The 21,816-nt window shown below is 45.0% G+C and overlaps 1 protein-coding gene across 12 annotated transcripts in view; it reads right to left on the reverse strand.

Annotated features, from left to right (window-relative positions):
• The window catches only part of Atxn1 (ataxin 1), a 409,435-nt gene that overhangs the window by 235,252 nt on the left and 152,367 nt on the right, over nt 1-21,816 (reverse strand). For 8 of the 12 annotated variants that reach the window (XR_003834664.1, XM_021180017.2, XM_029468376.1 and 5 more), the window contains one exon: nt 5,402-5,530. The gene's annotated coding sequence lies outside the window, so the exon portion shown is untranslated. Of the gene's footprint in view, nt 1-4,190; nt 4,295-5,401; nt 5,531-6,237; nt 6,288-21,816 lie in introns of all 12 variants that reach the window. The other 4 variants (XM_029468379.1, XM_029468378.1, XM_029468380.1 and 1 more) reach the window with 3 other exon arrangements.

Here is a 21,816-nt window from a genome sequence, read left to right on the forward strand (position 1 = left end):
TGTGTGTGTGTGTGTGTGTGTGTCTGTGTGTGTGTCTGTGTCTGTGTGTGTATGTCTGTGTGTTTATGAGCTATAGGTCATAAAATAGTAAGGTAAATGCATCCCCATGAAACAATCACTTTAATACTTCATGGTTAAAGAATGAAATTAAAGCAGCCCCCAACGATTTACACGTTTGTTTTCCGTTCTTTTAGTTACCCAGGTTAGCACTGATTTGAAAATACGAAAAAGAAAACCCTAGAAACATACAACCTACAAATTCTGAAAAGCATCCTGAAATCCCACGCTCTCTCACTCTTCCCTACTTGACACATGCACCATCCCTCTGTCTTGTGTGTACGCATGGTATTTGCTACCCTCCTGTTAATCTCTTAGCAGCCATCTTGGCTTTCAGGTCCACTGCTGGGGTTTTGCAGCTGTTTATGTGGAAGAGTCCTATTTTACTTAATCAAAGCCCCAAAGCACCAGTGCCCATCACAACCTATTGTCATAACTTACATCTTCAGTATTATTGTGCATAATTTAAAGATAACTTTTGTCATGTGTATGCATGTATAGAAAAACTTAGTATTCATTTGCTTTAGAACTATTTGCTTTTTCAAATGTGTACCTTGAAGTATCTGCTGTGGTGATGAAGAATTCCAGGGTGTTAGCACACATCAAGACAGATGCAGGGTGACATCTAGGCTTTTAATGTGGCATGCACTTAATAGGAACTAGAAGATTCACTGCCCAGTCTCTCAGAGACTGGAAAATTGTGAGAGAGATGTTCTGCTTAAATCACTTCCCAGGAGAGATGGGTACGTGTACATCACTCATGCCCCAGATGGGTCCACTGGAGAGAGTGTTCCGATACACTCCTGTCATGTATCACTTTCCAGTTTGGAGTTGTTACCAAGAGCACTCTGTCCATCTCCTCTCTCTCATCTACTCTCTGGTTGTTCCTGTTTCCTGCCTTCCTCACCCACAGGTCCTTCTTCAGTCTCGTCCCAGGCCCCCACTTTGGACAGTCCAGTTGGTCTCCCTGTTTGCTCCAGCCATTCTCTGTGCTTTTGATAGTATCAACCTAGGTTTGGAAAGCTCCATTAGGGCCAGCCCAAGTCTACCTTGATTCCCTTCTGTGTTTACAATGCTTAACACCATAGGTACAAATCATGTGTCAAATAAATGAACGCGTGATGAGTGACTGTGTAAGTCTCCAACAGGAAGACACGGGCTTTACTTCACACAATCCAAAAGCCATGGCTTCACTCAGCACTGGCCACACCCTAGGGTACCCTAAGTTCCATAGGGGACTTTGAGGACTAATTTCTCAGCGATACTCTGTTGATTTTAAAGATGCTCTTCTACATGCCTGTGGGGTGAAAATGGTTTGCATCACCATATCATGCAGAGAACAGCAAAAAACCTGCAGGATCCCAGCTCCGAAGTACCACACCACTAGACAGAGGTAACAGTGCCTGCTTTCCTGCCTCCCTGAAGGGACAGATTCTGGAAAGCTTTGGGTAACTACCATGCCTGCATTTCTGCACAGCAGCCTGGGAGTCACACCTAAGAGCTCCTTTCTTCCTGTTTGGTGACAATAAGGAAACTAGGTGCTATCTAAACACTACATGTTCCATATGGTGACACCATTACCATCCATACAGCAGCTCCACGCAGCCTTCCTACCTACATGCATGAAGTGTCTCATACAGCAGCTCCACGCAGCCTTCCTACCTACATGCATGAAGTGTCTCATCTGAGTCGGGCAGAGCACAGCAAATGTTCTGTGTAATGTATAGTTGTCAAGACACACTCTGTTTCGTCCTCTCTCCCATGAATTTCATAATTCTCTTTAAGCCTAACATATACACTTGCCTAAAATGCATGTTTTGTTTTCTTATGCATTCTCACTATTACCTAAGAGAGATTCACTTATGACCATTAAAGAAGCAGCCTTCAGCTAAAATGCTTTAATTGGAGATGTAAATGTTTCTCTTCTGCTAAGTACAAAGCTATGTGAATGAGCCTGGAAATTAGGGTCCCAGTGAATATAGTACAAACATACACAACCCAGCCATAGAAGGGTCAGTGGAAGGCAGCAGCTGAAGCCATCCAAGGGGCACTGAGTTTGTTGTAGTTGATGAAAACTTACTTTTGGCTGTCTTTCTCCCATTTCTCGATCTTAATATGTGGCCAAAACGGGGAGGGAGGCAGAACCCAGCTTACCCCATCTCTACCTCTATTTTTTTGTTTGCTTGAGATTTTCCATATCTTAATCTTATGTGTATGGGTGTTTTGCTTGCCTGTTTACATCTGTACACCAAGTGTGTGCAGTGCCTTCGGAAGCCAGAAAGGGGTGTAAGATCTCCTGGGATGGGACTTACATTAATGTTTTCAGCCACCATATGGATTCTGGGAATTGAACCCAGGTCCTCTGAAAAGCAACCAGTGCTCTTCGCTGCTGAGCCATCTTCCTGCCCCCCTGTGCATCTGAAGGCTGGAGAGCACACTGTCAAAAACCAAGGAGATGGGAGTTCTTCTACCATGCCTTTCCCTTCATTGGGTTCATGAAATGAAGCTTGTATTGCAATAGGAGGAGGAGACAGGCCAAGCAAATCAGCTCGCATATGGCTCCAGAAGGGGAGGGACCTCTTGCTATGGGGCTCACAAAAGACCTGATACCTTCCTGGTCTGAGTCACTTTCTGTACCACGGCAAGGCAACCTGGGTAGGAATGAGAAGCTGGCCCAAGGCAGCATGGTCGGATTGATACTTGGGTGCCCTAGCCAGCCAATAGAGCAGCAATCTTAAGCCCTGGGGGAAAATGGATCTCTTCCTTAAAGACCTTCAGAAGAAAGTCTCTCCTGGGCAGCATTGACTCAGTGCATGCTAATAAAAATAAGCCACGAAATTCCTTCAGACACGGGTGGGGGTGGGGGTGGGGGTGGGGGAGATGAACAAAAGGCAGAAGACGAAGAAGGAAAAACATAATTGCATAAGGCAGAGTTCCACTGTTGTTAGCACTGTAGTATAGTGTTGTTAGCCCCTATCATGGTCCTTTTCTTTTTAAAGGACTTATATGTTTGTATGTGTATCTGTGTGACTATAAGTACACCCGTATATACAGGTTAAGTATGGGTATGTGCCCACAGAGGCCAGCAGAGGACATCAGGTGTCTTCTACCACCCTCCATACACTCCTTTGAGGCAGGGTCTCACCCTAAATCTGAGGTTTGTATCTTCTTGACTAGGCTGAATTCCTGCCTCACCCCATTCCCTCAGAGCTGAAACTATAGGCATTTCCCAGAATGCCTGGTTTATTATATAGAAGCTGGGGTCTGAACTCTTGACCCTCAGGGTGGTAGAACAAGTGCTCTTAACTGCTGAGCCAACCTCTCCTGCCTCCATTTTTCTCTTTAATGTTTTTTTTTTTTTCCTCTCTCTCTGCTCTCTTGAGATAAGGTCTCCTGTGAAGCAAGCAGGCCTTGAATTCCTGATCCTCCTGCCCCTGGGTCCTGAGATCACAGGTGTGCACTTCCATGCCTAACCCACAGTCAATCATTCTCTAGTATCAATACGTGTCCTATCGGCACAAGACTTTAATGAGAATAAGCTTGCCATGTACAGCCGCGTGAGGCATCACCTCACGCAACCGACATTATTGTTTACCTGCATTTTATAAATGCAAACTTAGAAAACCATCCCCTAGAAAAGAGCAGGGCCCCTGTAGTGATCTGAGGGCTCAATGGCCTCTCTGTTCTATATAGCAACCAACGTCCTGATCCTGGGCACAGCCTACGTACACATGCTAGATAGTCATAGACACATGTGCATTCTCAATAAGGAGAAGTCCAACTTCAGATTGCTTCTCCCAGAGGCTGTTTATGAAATACCTCCTTATTCTTTTTGAGCAGCGACCAAACTTCACTTTTTACTGGAAAATGCTGGCTATTCAGTGATTGCACAATTGTCTAAAAATACTTGGCTGGAAAGAAGGATCTCACATCTCCCCAGGGCTCTCACACTCCTCCTTGATTTCGTATTATTTCTCAAATGTCCAAATCTGGCGAGCTTTAACTGTGGCTTCTGTCTACAGAAGGCGGGCTCTAAAGCACAGCAGGATCTGCAAGCACATCCCCTCCTCGGCGCGAGCCCCTGTCCCCTCACACAGCACAGCACACATGGACACACACAGATCATTTCTCACCATCAGTGAAAAAAGAGCCAGCATCCTTTCGGCATCCTGAGCTCTTGGCATCCAGGACTTGGAGGATAGAGAACTGCTTCATTGTCTCTCCCTGAAAACAGAACCTGCTACTGTTTGATTGGAAAGTCATTCAGAAACATGTATTGAAGCTCTTCAAATCCAAAAGCTCTCCCGTTCAGCTGTTCACTGATAGGCAATCAATGTCTCAAGGAAGCCATTAATAATGGGAACTACTATAGTTACAAGAGTTTTATGCACACACACACACACACACACACACACACACAATTCCAGATGAACAGGATCAAGTACAATAATATCTGCTTGTTGGAAAATTATATAATCAGAGAGAGTTACATGGTAAAAGTACTTGGCCATTGAATGGTGCTGGTTGTCAAGAGAAACAAATGTTAGATGAGTCTAGAGATTATATTGTACTCTCCTCAGTCTGACTGTTGCCCCTCAGCTGAGTGTCAGCATCTTTACGTAACATCCTCTTGTCACACATCTTACCAGTCACCTCAAAGTAAGTAAAAACAAAACAAAACAAAAATCTCTACTAAAAAAGAAAGACAAGGAAAAGGGACTCAACAGAGCAGCCAGATGGCCCAGTGGGTAAACCACGTTTTGTGCATGGATTAAAGGAGCAGAGTTCAGATGCCTGAACCCACATAGGAAGCAGACAGGTGAGGTAACCCACTTGTAATTCCAACTGAAGGCAGACACAGAGCTTCCTCTGAGCAAGCTGCCTCACTACACCAGTCCTATTAGCTCTGGGTGCAGTTGAGAGGTGCTCTCTCAGTGTATAAGGTGAAGGTGATTGAAGGAAACTTCCAGTGTCAAGCTCTGGGCTCCACATGCACAGAAACATGTAAACTCACATACATGTGAGCATGCCTACACACAAGCATGCACACCGCATGTTTGTGTGCGTGAGTGTGTGTGTGTGTGTATGTGTGCATAAAAGTAATAGTTTCCTTACATTAAAAGCCTCCATAAAAATAAGTAGAGGGATAATATTTAGATAGGTAGATATATACTGTTCCTGTATGTGTGTACCTGTGTTTGTCTACATGTGTGTATATGTGTGAGTGTACATGCATGTTCAGGTATGAGCACGCACATGCATGTGCGTCTTCGTGAAGAGCTACTGATGTGAGCCCACTGCTGTCTTAGAATTTCCAGATGGTTCAGGCTTTGGATCTACTCACCTGTACCATTTGCCTTCATCACAGTGCAAAGCCACAAGCAGCCACTTCCTTCCCGAGAGATCTTTTCTTGAAGATGTTGCTTGAGTAGAAAGGGTGGCAGTAGAGAAATTCAGTGTAAGAGGCCTGAACCTGTGAATATATAACCAAGACTGGTGGTTAGTCAGGTTTGTGGCCCTAATTAACATAATTTGAAGTCACCAAAAAGATAAACATCCCCCAACAAACATGCATGCACTCACACATGTCTGCCCATACCTGTACAAACATGCACATACATGCACACACCCCACACATACATGCACACACATTATAATTTTTAAATAAAAATATTTGTTAAAAAATAAAAAGGATTGAATTAATAGATAACTCCCCCTCTCCTGCCTTGATTCTGATATTTCAGGAAATCAAATACAAGGTTGTTAGCTCACTCTCAGAAGCTACCAGGAACATGCCAAACTGGAACTTTTGGGTTAAAATTCTTCTCTTTTTAAAGGTTTACTTATTTTTATTTTATGCATGAGTGTTTGCCTGCATGTATGTATGTGCCTTATATGTGTATGCAGTGCCTGCAGAAGTCAGAAGAGGGCGCTGGATGCCCTGAGACCAGAACTATAGATTGCTGTGACCTGGTAGGCCAGGTGAGTGAGGAAAACTAACCTGCTGTTGGCCCTTCCTTCAGATGCTGGTCTGCATTTCAGGTAGGCAGCTCTTCTGGCCCTGGCCTCCATCTCCAGTTTGATTGTAGCCCTCATTCTCCCACACCCTGAGTTCTCACCCACCTTGAATTTGTCTAAGACTAAAGTGCTGAGCCTGTGACAATCCGCCTGCCTGTGTACCTCTGACATCACTGTGTCCATGCCAGCTCCCACCTCACCGGCTCTGAAGGCTTCATGTTGAAAAAAAAAAAAAAAAAAAAAAAAAAAAAAAGAACAGTGGGTTGCCAAGGAAAACGCTTTTCATAATAACATCTTTGGCAAATGACCTCGGAAGCATTAGTCACTGTTGGGACAATAAATACACATTTTTCTGAGAGGTCACAGAGCCTGCTCTGGCGGATTCTCTTTCATCCACACTGCAAGATTTCCTAGGCTTTAAGCAGGAATAAAGGCAATGTGGCTGTCCTACGCAGCCCACTCCATGGAGCTCCTGGTGTCAGCATCTCCCTGTGAGCTCTTTCCCAGCAATGAACCTGGGGGCTTCCCTGTGGGGTCAAAGCTTCTCACTGTTCCTGTGTGATCTCCAGATGCTGCCTATGAACCAAAAATGATGAGGGCCAGGAAGACTGCTCAGTTGGTAAAGTGCTTGCTGGGCAATTACAGGAGGACTTAAGCTCTACCCTCAGAAACCACTTTAAAAAAAAGTCAGGCATGGTGCATGGTTATCATCTCAGTGCAGGGGAGGCAGAGACCAGCAGATCCCTCGGCTAGTGCTCAGCTAACCACAGACCCTTTCTCAGAGAGCAAGGTTGATAACTCCCAAAGGACAGCATCCGGAGTTGGACCTCTTTCCTCATGCAGGCTCATGCATACATGTACACTCAAACATGTGCACACATGCACATACATATATGCACACACACATACACACAAGGGACCGTTAAACCCAATAGACAGAAAAACACCCAGGGAAGACTCTGACTTATGCTAGAACTTTAAAACTATTTGTCCTGTACAAAATTTGAAGCCTGACAAAGAATGTCTATAGCAAATATATCACCTTTGAATTTCAGCACAAAGGGCTGCCAGGGACCTTACCTACCACCCTGCTGATGGGCTCATCCCATTTATTGTGATTTATATGATTTTAGGTTTTGTGTGTTTGTTTGTTTGTTTGTTTTTTAATAACAACCGGTTCTCATGTAGCCCAGGCTGATCCCTAACTTACTGCCTAAATGTCCCTATGCTTACGTCATTCTCCAGGTTCTACACCCTGCATGCTGAGATGACTGACGTGTTCCAGTCTATCTGGATTATAGGGCTTCAGGAACACTAGGCATGAACCCTACCAACTGAGGGTTACCCTCAGCTCCTAAGATCCAGTAAGTAATTCTATCATGCTCTTCGCAGACTCTCGTATCTAGACCCCCACCATGTTTTTGTTGAGATTTACCGGAGTTGTGTTTTAGAGAAACTCGAGTTTGCTCACTTTCCCTCTATTTGATTCCATTGTGTTGCTAAACAGAATCCGTTTGGCTTCAACTTGGCTTTGCACTAGGGTGGCAAAATCTGGCCCAACACAGCCTTTGCGCATGGTACAACTGTATCCCTAACTTGATATATAAACAAGTTATAATCTATTCTAAGAGTAGAGTATAGGCACACAACCAAGCATCCAAGGCTCAGCCAATCACAAGAGTCGAGATTTAGCCAATCATTGACTTCCAGCTGATCAGACCATGTCTACAGAAGGCCAACGGCAACTATAGCCAATCACCTCCTGTCTGCTTGTCACTTCCTTTTCTGGGGCTATTAATATAACCTGTAAATGTGGTAGGGCGGAGCCTTCCAACCCGTCTTTGTTCTGGAATGCTGCCCGGTTCTAGAACCTTTTTTCCTCGCTTAACTAAACTTTGTTAAATTTAACTCATGTCAGTTTTTCTTTTAACAGTTTCTCAGTGTGAAAATATATGTGTGTGTGTGTGTGTGTGTATGTGTGTGTATGCATATATATATGTGTGTGTATATATATATATATATGTGTGTATATATATATGTGTGTGTGTATATATATATATATGTATGTATATATATATCTTCTATTGATGGACTTCCACATTTTTTTTCAGCTTCCATTTTTTCCCCTGTTAGAAACACACTATGTCTACTGCAAGTGATACACACAAGCACACATTTCCCTGGGGTTCAGCCTGGGAGTATGTGAACACACACTATTCCACGATAGCATCAGAGTAGTTCCCAAAATGAATATATCAATTTTCATTCCTCCTGGCAGTAAACCACTTTTGTTTTCAAACTGACCGGTCATTTCAGATTCAAGAAGATGTGCCCCATCTGCAGCTGGTGGATTTGTTTGCTGAGGGGAAGTTTTGAGCATCCACGATGTCCTTTTTTCTCACAGTAGTGAGTTTCCATGTCATTCACCACTGGTGAGTGGGTTACTTGCCAGGAGAGGTCTATTTTACCACCTTGAAAAGTGACATTAGCTGATGATTTGGATTGGAGGTGAAAGTGAGGATTTTGTAGGTCCCACATGGCTCTGTTTCTCAGTCATTCAGTTCTTAAGGTGGTGCCAAAGGATATTCTAATATGGGGGTTTGGGTGTGGAATCCCAACGCAGAAAAGGCAGGGGCAGAGAGATCAGAGGCTTAAGGATATTTTAAGTCACAACATAGGTTCCAAGACAGCCTGGGTTATATGCTACCTCAATAACCACCAAACTAAACCAAGACATATAAATAAATAACAAAATAAATAAAGGAGTGTTCTAAGACACGTGAAGTTCTAGGGCCAATACTGCCCACTGTGTGTGTGTGTGTGTATGTGTGTGTGTATGTGTGTGTGTATGAATATTCTATAGTAATAAAAATGAAATGATGAAAAATTGAGGCATTTCTTTATGTTTTCATTATTAGAGAGAAGCTAAACAGTGATCCAGATTAGATGAGAAAAACACTTTGGGTTTTATTTTAGAAATGCTAAAGTAAAGACCTTGTAAGTATGTTTGGCTGGGCATAGGCTTCATGGGAAAAAAAAAAAATCTTCCCTCTGCATAAGATCGAGGTTAGAAGGTAAGGTTCCTAAGCCTTTGATGCTGGTTTAAAGAGCAATCCCCAAGTGGGCTATTTTTACAGGGCTCCTCCAGGTACTGGTGGACTTGGCTGGGTCTAAGTCTGAGATAGTAGATAAAGGTTTAGCTAGACGAGATTCACTGGTCACCATCCGCACTCATCAACATAAATCATCTAACCGTCCCTCCATCTGTTTATACGGCCAGAACACTTAAGTGGTCTTCCTTGTGATTCTGAGTCCCCCTCTCCACCTTGGTCCTCTTTTGCCTGGAGCCCTAATCATAGTATCATGGTCAGGGGAGAAATGGCTAATTAATAATTCTGCAGGAACAGGGGATATTTCTGGAAAACTGGGTGCTGAGAGAAACTAAGAAAAGCAAGCTTGGCGTTTCTTGGTAGTTACCAGTGACGTCACCTCTGTGTAGGTCCTCATATTGTGTTACATTAAGGGAGATCTTATTTTTTTGTGGTTGTTTAAAATGTATTTATTTACTTATGCACTCATTCACTTGTTCATTTGCTTATCTTGGTGTGCCTATGTGTGGAGTGCAGAGGACTATTTGCAGCAGTTGGTTCTCTCCGCTCCCTACATGGGTGGCTGGAATCTAATGTAGGAAGCCATGCTTGGGTTAAAGACAACTTCATCTGCTGAGCCATCTTGCTGGACCGCAAGCCTTTATTTTGTTTGCACTTTATAGGTTAGTAAACTGGAGCCCAGGTAGGCATTACCTGGCGAGCTCTTCCTTCCTGGCGAGGGAAGCTTTAATTGCCTTGTCTATTTTCTATTTAAAAAATGTGATTTTAAAAGCCACCCGGGGGCAGAAGTAACACATTTGGCAGAGTGTTTTCCTAGCTTATACGAAGCTCTGGGCTTAATCTCCAGCATCACATGTAACAGCCGTGGTGGTGCGTACACCTGGATCCCCAGTGCCAGAGAAGTGGAGGCAGGAGCATGAAAAGATCAAACTCATCCATTACTACATGGTAAGTTAGAGACCAGCCTGGGATATATGAGACCCTGTCTTAAAAGAAGTGAAAGCCACCTTACAATGGTATTTACTGTCTGGTATTAGTGCATGGGAACATATGGCGGAAGAAGGGGTCTGTGTTTTCGTGTCTCAAGCTAGCAAGAACATTAAAGTCACCATACTGTAAAGGAGGCTTGAGACAGGGTTGTATAAAGATCCTGGTTAAGTACACCTATATTCCACAAGTACAAAATTCCATTGACAAATGACTTTGTTGTCCAGTATGATATATAAAGTTGTTTATATATGTTGGTTTATTATCCAGTGACAGGACTGTTTGGGGAGGGGGAGAGTTATGGGCGTTTGCTGAAGTGCTTAATAAGTAGCTAATTAGCTTCCTCCCTTCCTATCTGAACTCATGGAAAATGAGGTCAGAACCCACTTCCCACCCAATTACCTTTTGGAGACTGTATCAAACCCACCAGCCGCCTTTGTAATAGGGGATCTCTTTACAAAGACAATACAAGCCTAAAAATTCTTCATCAAGGGCCCTGCCTGCCACAGGCCAGGCCTGCTCACCAAATAGCTAAGCATTTGTTATGAACTCTTCTCGCAAGGGAGATGTTGGGACAAGCTGGGCCAATGAGCCGGGTCTCATTGACATCAAACTGCCTGTACTCCTTGATTGGCCATCCTTGCCTTCATTCATCTATGAGGGGCGGGTGTGGCAGACTAGATGCTCTTATGACATCCCACTTCCTATCCTGTTAGCCTTGCCCACAGCAGAAGAACACAGCCATTCTGGGACAGCAGTCTGACAGATGCGGGGCTTCTGTTCTTCTCTGCCAGAGGCAAGGGAAGCAAACTGGGGTTTATAAGCATCTCTAAGTGGAAAGAAGACAATTTGTTTAGGCTTTGTAACAGAAGATACACACATGTACAGGCCACCCATTTTCCTCGCCACCGTTGTGGCAGCTGTGCCCATCCAGGAAAATATTACCTCACATGCTCAAAGAACGCTTCCCACCTCTGAGACCACTGCAGGTCTCCAACAAGCTGCACAGTACTATTTTCAACACAAGAGAAAGCATATCCCTGAATGCTATCAGTAGTGTTGTGAAATCCACAGTGGGAAAGAAGGCCCTATGGGAACTACGTGGGCTCCCAACACAGCATTGCGTTTGACTAAGTGGGGAGGTGCATGCCTCTGGGCCAGGACAGCAAAGAGACGCCGCTACACTAGGTTCTGAGCTGTGTTAGAGTACTGAGCAGCCAAGAGCCGAGTGTGGAATGGCTGCACTTGGTAAAACATGCCATGGAGCTCGCTCAGCACAGGTTGTAGGGACTGGTAATCACTGTGGCGTAGCTACAAGACGACCTTCTGATGACTCAGGCTACCTGGACCTCCATAGTTAGATGCTGTGACTTCCTTTTGTCTTGTTCTCCTTCCTCTCCTCTCCCTTAGGTTCTCCTCCTTTTCTCCTACCTCCCTTGATCTCTCTCTCTCTCTCTCTCTCTCTCTCAGTATCCCCTCTCCGGTTCCTCAGAATGGAACACTCGAATATTCAAAATAAATATATGCATTCCTCTAGCAGAGATAACTGCTCACTGCCTTGCTTCTTGGGTTCATTAGTCATTAAATGAGACATTGATGCCCGTGGAGAAGGTTAGCATTGAGCTGGGCTCAGTTATATAAATAGAAGTCCATGGTCCAGAGTACTTCTCTAGCTTGCAAGACAGCCCGAGTTCCATCCCCAGGACCATAGATATAAACTCTGCAAGGGGACACACAGCAAGAATCCCAGCACCTGGCAAGTTCAAGGTCACCTTTTGGCTACGTAGCCTGGCCTAGGGATCCTGCCTCAAAATAGAATAAGAAAACAGAATAAAACCATGCGTGGTAGTGTCTCTGCTCTCAACTGGCTACTCAGAGCAGGTCTGAAAACAAAGCCTATGGTTACAGGCCAGCAAAATGGGGCCCTGTGATAGCTCACAAACCAGGTGGGAGGACCTCTACTTGCCATCTAGCTGCAAGGTTGTCCAGCAGAGAAACTGGCCTCTACTCTGGAGCCACACCCCCTTCTCTCCCTCGCTTGCTGTGCAGATGAGGAAGAGGAGGTATTGGTGTGTCAGCACAGCCATGGCAGAGCCATGCACAGGGACAGCTGCAGCGGAGGGGATCAGGCAAGGCCAAAGGTTCCTAAGTGTCCACCCACCTAACAAGACTGTCCCCGTTCTACCCAATCTCAAAGCCAAGGATGCGTAATGCATTAGCACCCCACACTTCTCTAGCTTTCAGCGGCCAGTCATCGTTGCCTGTAAGGTGCTAAGCCGTCAGTCTCACCGATCACTCAGCAGGAGGGCACACAGAGAGGATGGATCAAGGCAGACATGAAAGGCCTCACGGTTAGTTGATATAGAAAGAAATATGTTTTGACATCGAGGAGACCCAGCACTCTGAAGGCTTCTATGTGAAGCTCCCCATGGCCATTTCTTATGTTAGAAATGAACCGTGGGCCTAAAGGGCTAGCTCAGTTGGTAGCCTGTTTGCTAGGCAATCACAAGAACCCCAGTTTGATCTCTAGCACCCACATAAGAAGCTGGACATGCTGACACATATGTGCTGGGGTAGCAGAGAAAGTCCTGAGCTTCAGCCGGCCCCAGGGACCAATGAGAGACTCCATCTCAAAACACAAGTCATACAGACTCTGAGGACCAATACCTGAGGTGCATCTTTGGCCTACACACACACACACACACACACACACACACACACAGACACCACACAAACACACAAGCTTAATTGGTAAAGGACAGCTGATGTCTTTTAATAATAAGCAAAAACAGCTGTCACACTGAAAGATGGCATTCTTTCTAAGTATTAGCAAGTCCAGATATGGACTCTTCTCCTTCTCGGTGACATTTCACAGGGGGGCACACTTTGGGGAATCACTGAAATGACAGCGTTCATTGCTAAATGTCACTGGAGTAGTAAATAAACCGATTCACTTTTAGGAAACTTTAGCAGAGCAGGATAGTACATGTCTGTAAACCCCTCCTCCTGAGGCAGGGGGATCACTGAGAGTTTAAAGGGCACTAGAAGATGTGTATTAAGACCCTGTCTCAAAAGCAAAACAACTTTCAAAATGAATATCACGCCATACCTGGACATCTTCAATGTAATGGTATGATTTGTTTTTTTGTTTTGTTTTGTTTTGTTTTTTTCTTATGAAACTGTAGTAAATGAATCATGGTTATTTTCTACCAATAACCGAGGTCAATAGGACTGGAAAGGTAGCCCAGTTTGTAAAATACTTGCCTTGCAAGCATGAGGTTCTGAGTTCCATCTCCAGAGCCCAAGCTTAAAACATGCCTTTAGAGCCAGCTGGGATGGTGTTCTTATAACCCTAACACTGGGGCACCTTGAAGGTTAACCAGCATAGACTGGTGGCAAGTTTCCAAGCCACATAGAGACATTGTCTCAAAAAGTAAAGTGGAGGGTGTCTTGAGGGATGCTTCTTGAAGTTGAACTCTGGCCTCCACACATATGCACACACACACACACACACACACACACACACACACAGGCATGTGCACACATACTAATGACATACTTGAACCTCCATTCATAGCCCTGCATGACACATGCCGAGTGCTATCAGCAACACATCTTAGGAAGCCAGCTGACCCTTCCTATCTGGTCTCCGTTCTGCCTGGGTGAACGGCACCCACAAAGAATGCAGTGCCATTTTCATATCTAAGCAAAACCACACAAAAAACAAAAGGCATCTTACAGTGATCCCCAACGCCAACGGAAGTGATTCCAGAGTACCCACACCGCTGATTACGCTACATTAACACAGATAATTAAAAGTTGCCCATCTAATAGTATTAGGCAGCAGACACAACTTTTAGAAAATGTCTCCCTGGTATTAGCTATGCAAAAAAAAAAAAAAAAAAATCCCCCGAGTGAATGTTCCTCACTAATCAAATCCATCTGCTCTTAAGAGTGGGTATAATAAATGGGTAGCCTAGAAGGAAGGCTTTGAACAGAATGTCTCACTATTGTCTGATTATTCTAAATTTAAAACTCCCAACAAAGGCAGGGATTATTCTCCTGGAGGTTCAAGATTCACGAGAGTTTGCTAATGAAGTTCCTTTAGGAGAGCAAATCAAAAAATTGCTATCTGCAAGCCGCCAGTGTTTTATGCTTGGGTGGTGTTTTTTTAAAATCAAAGTCACTCTTCATTCAACAACAAGTGTTTGTCTGGAGGAAATGAATGAGAGTCATGGCCTTGAAGCACTTCGCAAGCTGAATCACCTCTAAGCTACGAAATCAAGAAACAGCCTCTATCCAGCCTGAATGCACGTGCCAAGCAGAGTGACATGGCAGCCGTTCTTCGGAGGGCTGAAGTGAGTGAGACCCGGAGACCACAGCATACCTTTTGCTGCTTATAAAATGACTCATCTTGGGGATGGATCTATTGGCCCCTGTATTTGCCTTTCTGTGATGTCTCCATACAATCTGGAAAGCTGAAAATTTCAGGGCAGACGAGATAAGATTTAGAGCATCAGACAAAGTGAGGGGAGTTGTTGAGATCACAAAGGGGGTAAAATCCCTCCACCTTGATACTAAACGGAATATTAATATATCACCCCTAGGAGGAACAGAGAGCAAAAGACTCACGCTGAATCTTTCTGATCCCACAGTAAGAGAGACGTGTGCCTTTAGGACACAGTCCAGGGGGTAGGGCAAGACTCCCTGAGGCTTCTGGCTTATTCCTATTCTTCCAATAACATTGATGAAAACCATCCTTTTACCCTCATTCCGACCTTAGACCAGGACACAAACAGAGAACTGGCCAGTTGCTTAATGCCCACCTGTTTGCAACTCACAGGCAATGCTAGTTAAAAAAAAAAAAATGTTTTTTGCTTTGTTTTGTTTTGCTTTGTTTTGTTTTGTTTGCAGGTGGAATCTACTCGCCGAGTAGCAGGTCCTCATGCATTTCAGGGATCTTGAACATCTTACAGCTTTCCCCAATCCGTGCCAAGGGAATTAAGGTCCTGTTACCCCCACAGAGAAATGCCTTCCGTGTGCTCAGTGTAAGGCAAAGTGGAACGCACCTCCCACAGGTCTATTTTGGCCCCAGTGGATGGATGGGCACCCTCTGTTTTATGCAGACTAAAGGGGAAAGTGAAGTTTACCTTGGAGAACTTCTCCCTTTCCCCAAAGGGGCCCCCTAAAGCCCCTTTCCTAATTCCTCTCTACCCCTCGGGTCCTCCCAAGCCATTAACAGTCTTAAATCACCCTATTGTCTTCTTAGGAATACACTTCACTCATTGTTTGCCTCCTTAAAAAGAAAAAAAGGCTACTTTTAAACCCTTTAATTTTTAAAGCAACGCATCAAAAGCTTTCCTTTCCTTTCTGGCATCAGGCAGCAGTGGATGTTCTGAATAGGTAAACAGGGAAAGCCATGCTCTCTACTTTCAAAAGGCCTGTTTCAGTGCGTGTTAAAGCCTGCCTTCTGGACAGAGATGCTTTGAAATCACCAACCAGGTACATGTTCCAGACAGCGCCTGAGCGTGCGTTACTCACTTACAAATTAGAAGAGGTGAGGATGTGGTGCGGTGTCGTCAGTGTACCCGTTAGGAGATAATGATACATCCTGGCCGGCCACATCATCTTAAGGGCCACTCTCGGGAGGTCGAAGAGCCCGAGTGCAGGGAATCACAGCAGCCGAGGGAATAGACTAACCACTTCTGCTAAGGCTCTGCACCCCCCCCCCCTCAGAATCAAATCTAGTTCAAGAGGGACAACCCTATTATAGCAGTTCTGGAATGCCTGCGAGCTGGGGTCCACCCCACAGCCATGCGCCCCCTACAGGCAGCTCTGAGTATTGTTCTCCTGCTAAATCCTACCTAAAACCCTAATTCTGTCTTTCTCCTCTCTCTTCTCCCTGCAGTCCATTGCCTAAGGATAGATAGTTCAACAGTACAGATAGATATAGTGCCATCCATTCATCCCAGAACCCAGTTTGAGCCAGCTACAAATTTTCAAGTCAGAACTGCTAACGATCCCTAGGTAGAGTATACAAAGCCTTAATTAACACTGACTGCCAGAGAGCGGTAGAAAACATAATCCCTTGATCATGGATGGCATCCCTGCCCCCTGCCTGCCAGGTAAGTAAGGGAAGACAGGTGTTGAGGTAAGCAGGTAACCAAGGAGGGAGAGAAACACACAGCTCCCTCAGTACCCACCATAAGAGGGGTAGTTTGCAAAAACCTATGGCTGACCCAGGTTTCATTCAAAGGTCCAATTTTCAAAACCAAGTATAAATGAGCCAGGAATGGTGGCTCACATCAGTGATCCAGACAATCTGCAAGCCCAAGTAGGAAGAAGATCAATTTGAGTTTTGGGTCAGCCTGGACTGCATAGTGAGTTTCAAGTCAGCCTGGGTTAGAGTGAGGCCCTACCTCAAAAGGCTTTACCCCTCTAAAACATCAAATATATGTGCTATGGCTAAAGTTTAGATAGGTGTGGGGGGCATGGAGAAGTGGGGGTGGGAATTAAAGGTATAGGTGAGGATATGAGCAACCAGTCAGGAGGTAGAACGAGTTAGAGTAACCAGAGTATTAAGTAGGCTAAAGAGGTAGCTTGGTGGGGGAAGGGGATGTGGGGACCTAGAGGTGAGATTCAGTGAAAGCAGGCCTGGAAAGATGGCTCAGCAGGCAGTGGTGGTTACCATTCACCCTAATGACCACCTTGATCACTTGGAACCCACATAGTAGGAGAGAACCAGTTTCCACAAGTTCTTTCCCTCTCCCCATGCCCCATCGCATGTGCTTGCCTGCTTCCACACAAGATAAATACATCCTAAGTCTTTAGAAAAGGATTTATAAGGGCCTTGCTCCCCCCGCCCCTCCCAGAGTATCTCTGGATCACAGCAGGAGGTAGTATGGGGGACAGAGAACCCAGTTCTACAAACCCCCTACCTCTCTCAAGATTTTCCAGGTTGGCATCAGGAGGACAGTCCCACCTGGAAGAGCAGAGGTACGGTGGGATGGATGGCACATGGAAACTTGATCTCTTAGGCTAGAAACTTGTAAAGGGAGGTTCTTGTAAGGTCCCCTGCCCAGGTCTGAGCATGGGGAGGTGGCAATGGGGACCTGATACAAGCTATTCCCTAGACCCCCTTCAAAGGCTAGGGGGGCACTCAATGCATATGAAAGACCCAGGGTTGAATCCTGAACCGAAGATCAAATATCAAAGCAATGCCAGCAAAGTCTAACAGCAGTCAGAGGAGCCTCACCATTTTCCATCCAGTATTTCAAACACCTACCACTGTGCCCTCCTACCCCAGCAACCGTGTTCACCTGCCAGAAGCCAACTCTTGAAGTACAGTAATGTACCAGTCGGGAACAAGGAGACCTTCAAACAAGAGTACTCTTGTTTGTACAAACCATGGCCTTCATCTGTAATGACTCTTCCCCTCATTTGTCACATCCAGCTGCTAAACGGTAGCTCACCTGGCTAGTCCCAGGTATGCAGCTCACACGGCCTATTTCTGGATCATCTGTGCACTGGCTGGAGACTCCGAGCCTCCTGGTGTGTAGATAACAGCCCTTCAACGGACGATGGCAATACTATTGACATCTACATCTGTCACCTGTCCCAGCCCTTCTTAGTTCAAATTCTGCTTTCTATTTTGGTTCGCTGAGACAGAGTCTCCTATAATCTAGACTGGTCTCAGTCTTGCTATATATCTGAAGAAGAACTCCAAGTCCTATCCTCCTCCTTCCACTTTCTACAGGCAGGGATTGCAGTGCCTCACTCCTCCTGGCTAGGGAGCGTCTGCCCCACGAGAGCTGCTCTGCACAACCCTGGCAGCCCTGTCTCTGCCCCAGAACCATCCTGACTTTCCAGTCAGCGGCACCCCTCCCCCACTTACACAAACACGCAACGGACACCTCGTGCTCTACAACATCTCTTCTTCTAAGTCACTTTTATTAACAACAACTGCCCCTCGACCAGTGAGAAGAGAAAACACCAGACACTGAATATGCCTTGACTGGGTTTGTTAAGCCTATGACCCTCCCACTGCCTGCCCGCACTTGACCTCCGTCTTGTTTTGTCATTTGACTGCATTGTGTTCGGACGTGAAGAGAGTTGTTTTGTTCACTCTTACTCAAAGACATGTGATGCTATTGTTCTTTGTCTCCTTAAAAAAAAAAATCTGCTGGCATTCTTGCCATCCCCAGTAAGACAAGGGCCTTTCGAGGTTTGCTGAGGCTTCTGGGCTGAAGCAATTATCTGCTGAACAACCAGAACCCAGCTGTAAAGGCCATGAGGAAAAGTGCAAAGGGTGGCTCAGGCCACGCTTTGAATCGTAAACATTATTGCGGGCAGAGTGGGTTGCTGCTGGCTGGTATGTTTTCCGCACCTAATTGGGCCGGGTGGCACGACACTCCTGGGGACCATTACAGCGATACAGGTGTGGCTTCCGTGAATAAAAGTTGTGTGTCTGGCAATCTGGGCACAGGCTTACTTTCTACAGACTGCTTTCTATGCTAAATGTTCTGCAGGAGTTCATGATTCCAAGGGATTGTATCAATGGTTTAGGGAATCTGAAAGCCTCTCTGGTTGTGTTTTATGAACGCCTAGCTCTGAGCTTCGAGTGCAGCTTCTACGAATACTTCAGAACCCCAGGAATATGACTAGGGCACAGACTTCTTAACCTGAAGCTATTTTGTTACATAGCCCAGAGAAATAATCACACAGAAGACAAGACCAGAAACATGATACTTGATTCTCTATCTCAGGAAGGGGAATAACAGAGTAATCCCAGTCTGGAAGAGTGCAGGCTGGAAGGGCAGGGGTCTAGAGTGAGGTGAAGACTGGGAAGCAAGAGGAAGTCTGGGTCACCAGCATTTAAGTGGCTCAAGTTTCAGAATCAAGCCTGTGTACTGGGACTATCAGGTATGATGAAGGATGTCTCTTTAGATGGTAGGGCTGTGTGTCAAAGGAATCCATTAACAGCTACTCAGGCAACAAGCAGAGAAGCCTAGGTCCAGGAGAAATTCAGAATCAGAAGGCTCTCCCTTGTGTGGTGATCTCACCTGTCACCCACGGGAAATCACCCACAACAGAGAAGAGCAAAGATGGTCCAGTGCTCCAGCTTCCTCTTGGGCTTGCTTGTCTGTTGGCTTTTGTATTATTGGTCTTAGAAGCAAGCCTCTAGGCTGAGATCGAGTACAGCCTAATCATTGTCTGCTGGCATGGAGATCATTGGAGAATGAATTTCATGTCAAGGAAACCCTCTCATCACTCAGTCATAGGCCCACCCAGAACAGGCAACATGAGGACAAGCAAGGGCCCGGTGACAGAAGAAAAGTCCCAAGAAATTAAGACAAGAAACCATTTCACAAAAGGTCTTACAACTGGAGAAGGAAGTTCAGGCATGGACATGAATGGCAGAGGAAGCAAACGAAGGCCAACGGACTGGATTACGGAATCGGAGCAGGAAGATAAATAAGGGGTAATATAAAAATGTGCATGAGACAACTTCAAAAGGTGGGCCTTAAATAAACATATAAAAATCAAAGACTGACAAAGGATGTGAATGAGCCAAATTAAAGAGAAAGTAGACTAGAAGCACACATGTTAACCTTTTAGTAAAAAGTTTGTTCGAAGGTCAGTTGTGAGGAGTGTGACTGTCCCTGATGACATGGGGACCAGTGGGAAGGGAAGAAATGGGCACGAGGGGGGAACATCAGCTCAGCAATGTGAGAAACACACTGGGAAAATGATTCTAAGACTCACAGGGGGAGAATCAGGCAGGCTCTAACACAGGAGAAGACAAAGGAGGAAGCCAGCACACAGGCATCTGTGATGTATGACGTCATGGAAACGTATACCAAAGAACAGCCATTAAAGATATAACCGAAGAAAACTTTTCTGAAGTGAAGGAGCACTGCATTCCAGTACTGCAGACAAATGAACAAAGACTTCAATCTACGTAAGGAAAAATAATGGAAATGGGTATCTGTGCATATTAACAATGTTTATTTTTCAACATTACAAAATTTAGTTTTTCATAATTTCAGACATAGATAGATAGATAGATGGATGATAGACATATATAAAGACACATATATGTCTCTCTCCATAGACAGATATAAGTATATAGACATATAAGGTATCTTGATTATATCCAGTCCCTACTTCTTCTCTATCTCCCTCATGCCCCTAACACATCTTCCAAATTCAAGCCCTCTCTTTTTCAAAAAAGGTCAAACAAACCCCTAAGTCTGTGGTAGCCATGAGGGTAATATCACCCCTGGAGAATAGAAAAACCTACCAGTTGTGACCCATGCAAAGAAAAATGACTCCCTACCCCAACAGTCATCAACTGCCAATGGTTACTCAGCTAAGAGTGAGGCCAAAGGAGTCCCAACCCCAGGCATGCTAGAATTTTAACTGTCTTAATTTTGCTCAAAGTGCGGAGAGTAAGCAACTGTGCGTGCTCAGTTGTAGATGGGACATCAGTTTATCAGCCTCTCCCTCTAAGGCTCAGAGACCATCTTGGAAGAGGGTAAGAAAGAATGTAAGAGATGGGGGTGGGGAGAAGAGCTGTGAAATGCTGTCCTCTTGACATGGCACAGTCACTGCCTTTGTGACCTCACAGCGGCCATGTCTACCTATACTGAGTCTGCACAAGATCCAGGCAATTCTTATCGGGAACGTTCTGCATCTACCTTTATCACTATAGGGGAAGGGAAAGTTGAAGGAGGAATAAAAATGTGCACCTCATCTACACAAGGAGTGGTTAAGGTCTGCAAGATCTGTGACACTGCACACACACACACACACACACACACACACACACGCGCCCCGTCGGAAATTATGTGAATATCAAGGAACCACAAAAGCACAAAGAATACCAGGGTGTCCATACATATCTGTCAACACAGAAGCTAGTTATTAATTCTCTTTTAAGAAGAGAAAGACTCCCAGATGGGGTTGTAAATTAAGAATGGACCCATAGCATCTTTGAGAAACACATAAAAGTTCAAGGAAGAACGATTAGAGCAAACGGAGGATACCAGGACGCTTTGCACTTGAAGGTGACAGCTACAATGTTCATTTAAAATCAGAATTAAAGAGCTAAAACATCTAACAGGGGTGAACTTCTTACAGACAAAGGGTGTCTTAGAAAGAAAAGTTACTATCTGACCTGCCAAGGTGGTATGGCACGACATAGGCTGAGGAAAGCAAGCCCAGATTCGGAGAAAGGAAGGTCTCTGCCATACGCTTTTAATAACTGGGAAAGTAGTCAGATAAAACTTTAACGAGGTACTAGACAAGGTGGTGTGATAGACATGGCTCACATGCCAGCAGAAACCTGACCTCGGCAGTATTCAGCGTCTGCATGGGAACTCATGCAATGCCACCAGAAGCTGTGGGTGGGGACATCTGGGAAGTTTAAGACATCCCAATGCCATATGAGTGACCTAGCAGAAGACAATCCATGAACAATCAGAAATGTTATTACAATCAATTTGTGTATTGAAAAAGTCTTCAAAACACGTGTAAGGTCTTATGAGGTTTACAATTTGCAGACTGAGAAAAACCGAAACAGTGTGTGTATGTGTGTGTGTGTGTGTGTGTGTGTGAGAGAGAGAGAGAGAGAGAGAGACAG

This window comes from Mus caroli, chromosome 13, assembly GCF_900094665.2.
Source record: "Mus caroli chromosome 13, CAROLI_EIJ_v1.1, whole genome shotgun sequence".
In the NCBI taxonomy this organism is placed as follows: Eukaryota; Metazoa; Chordata; class Mammalia; order Rodentia; family Muridae; genus Mus; species Mus caroli.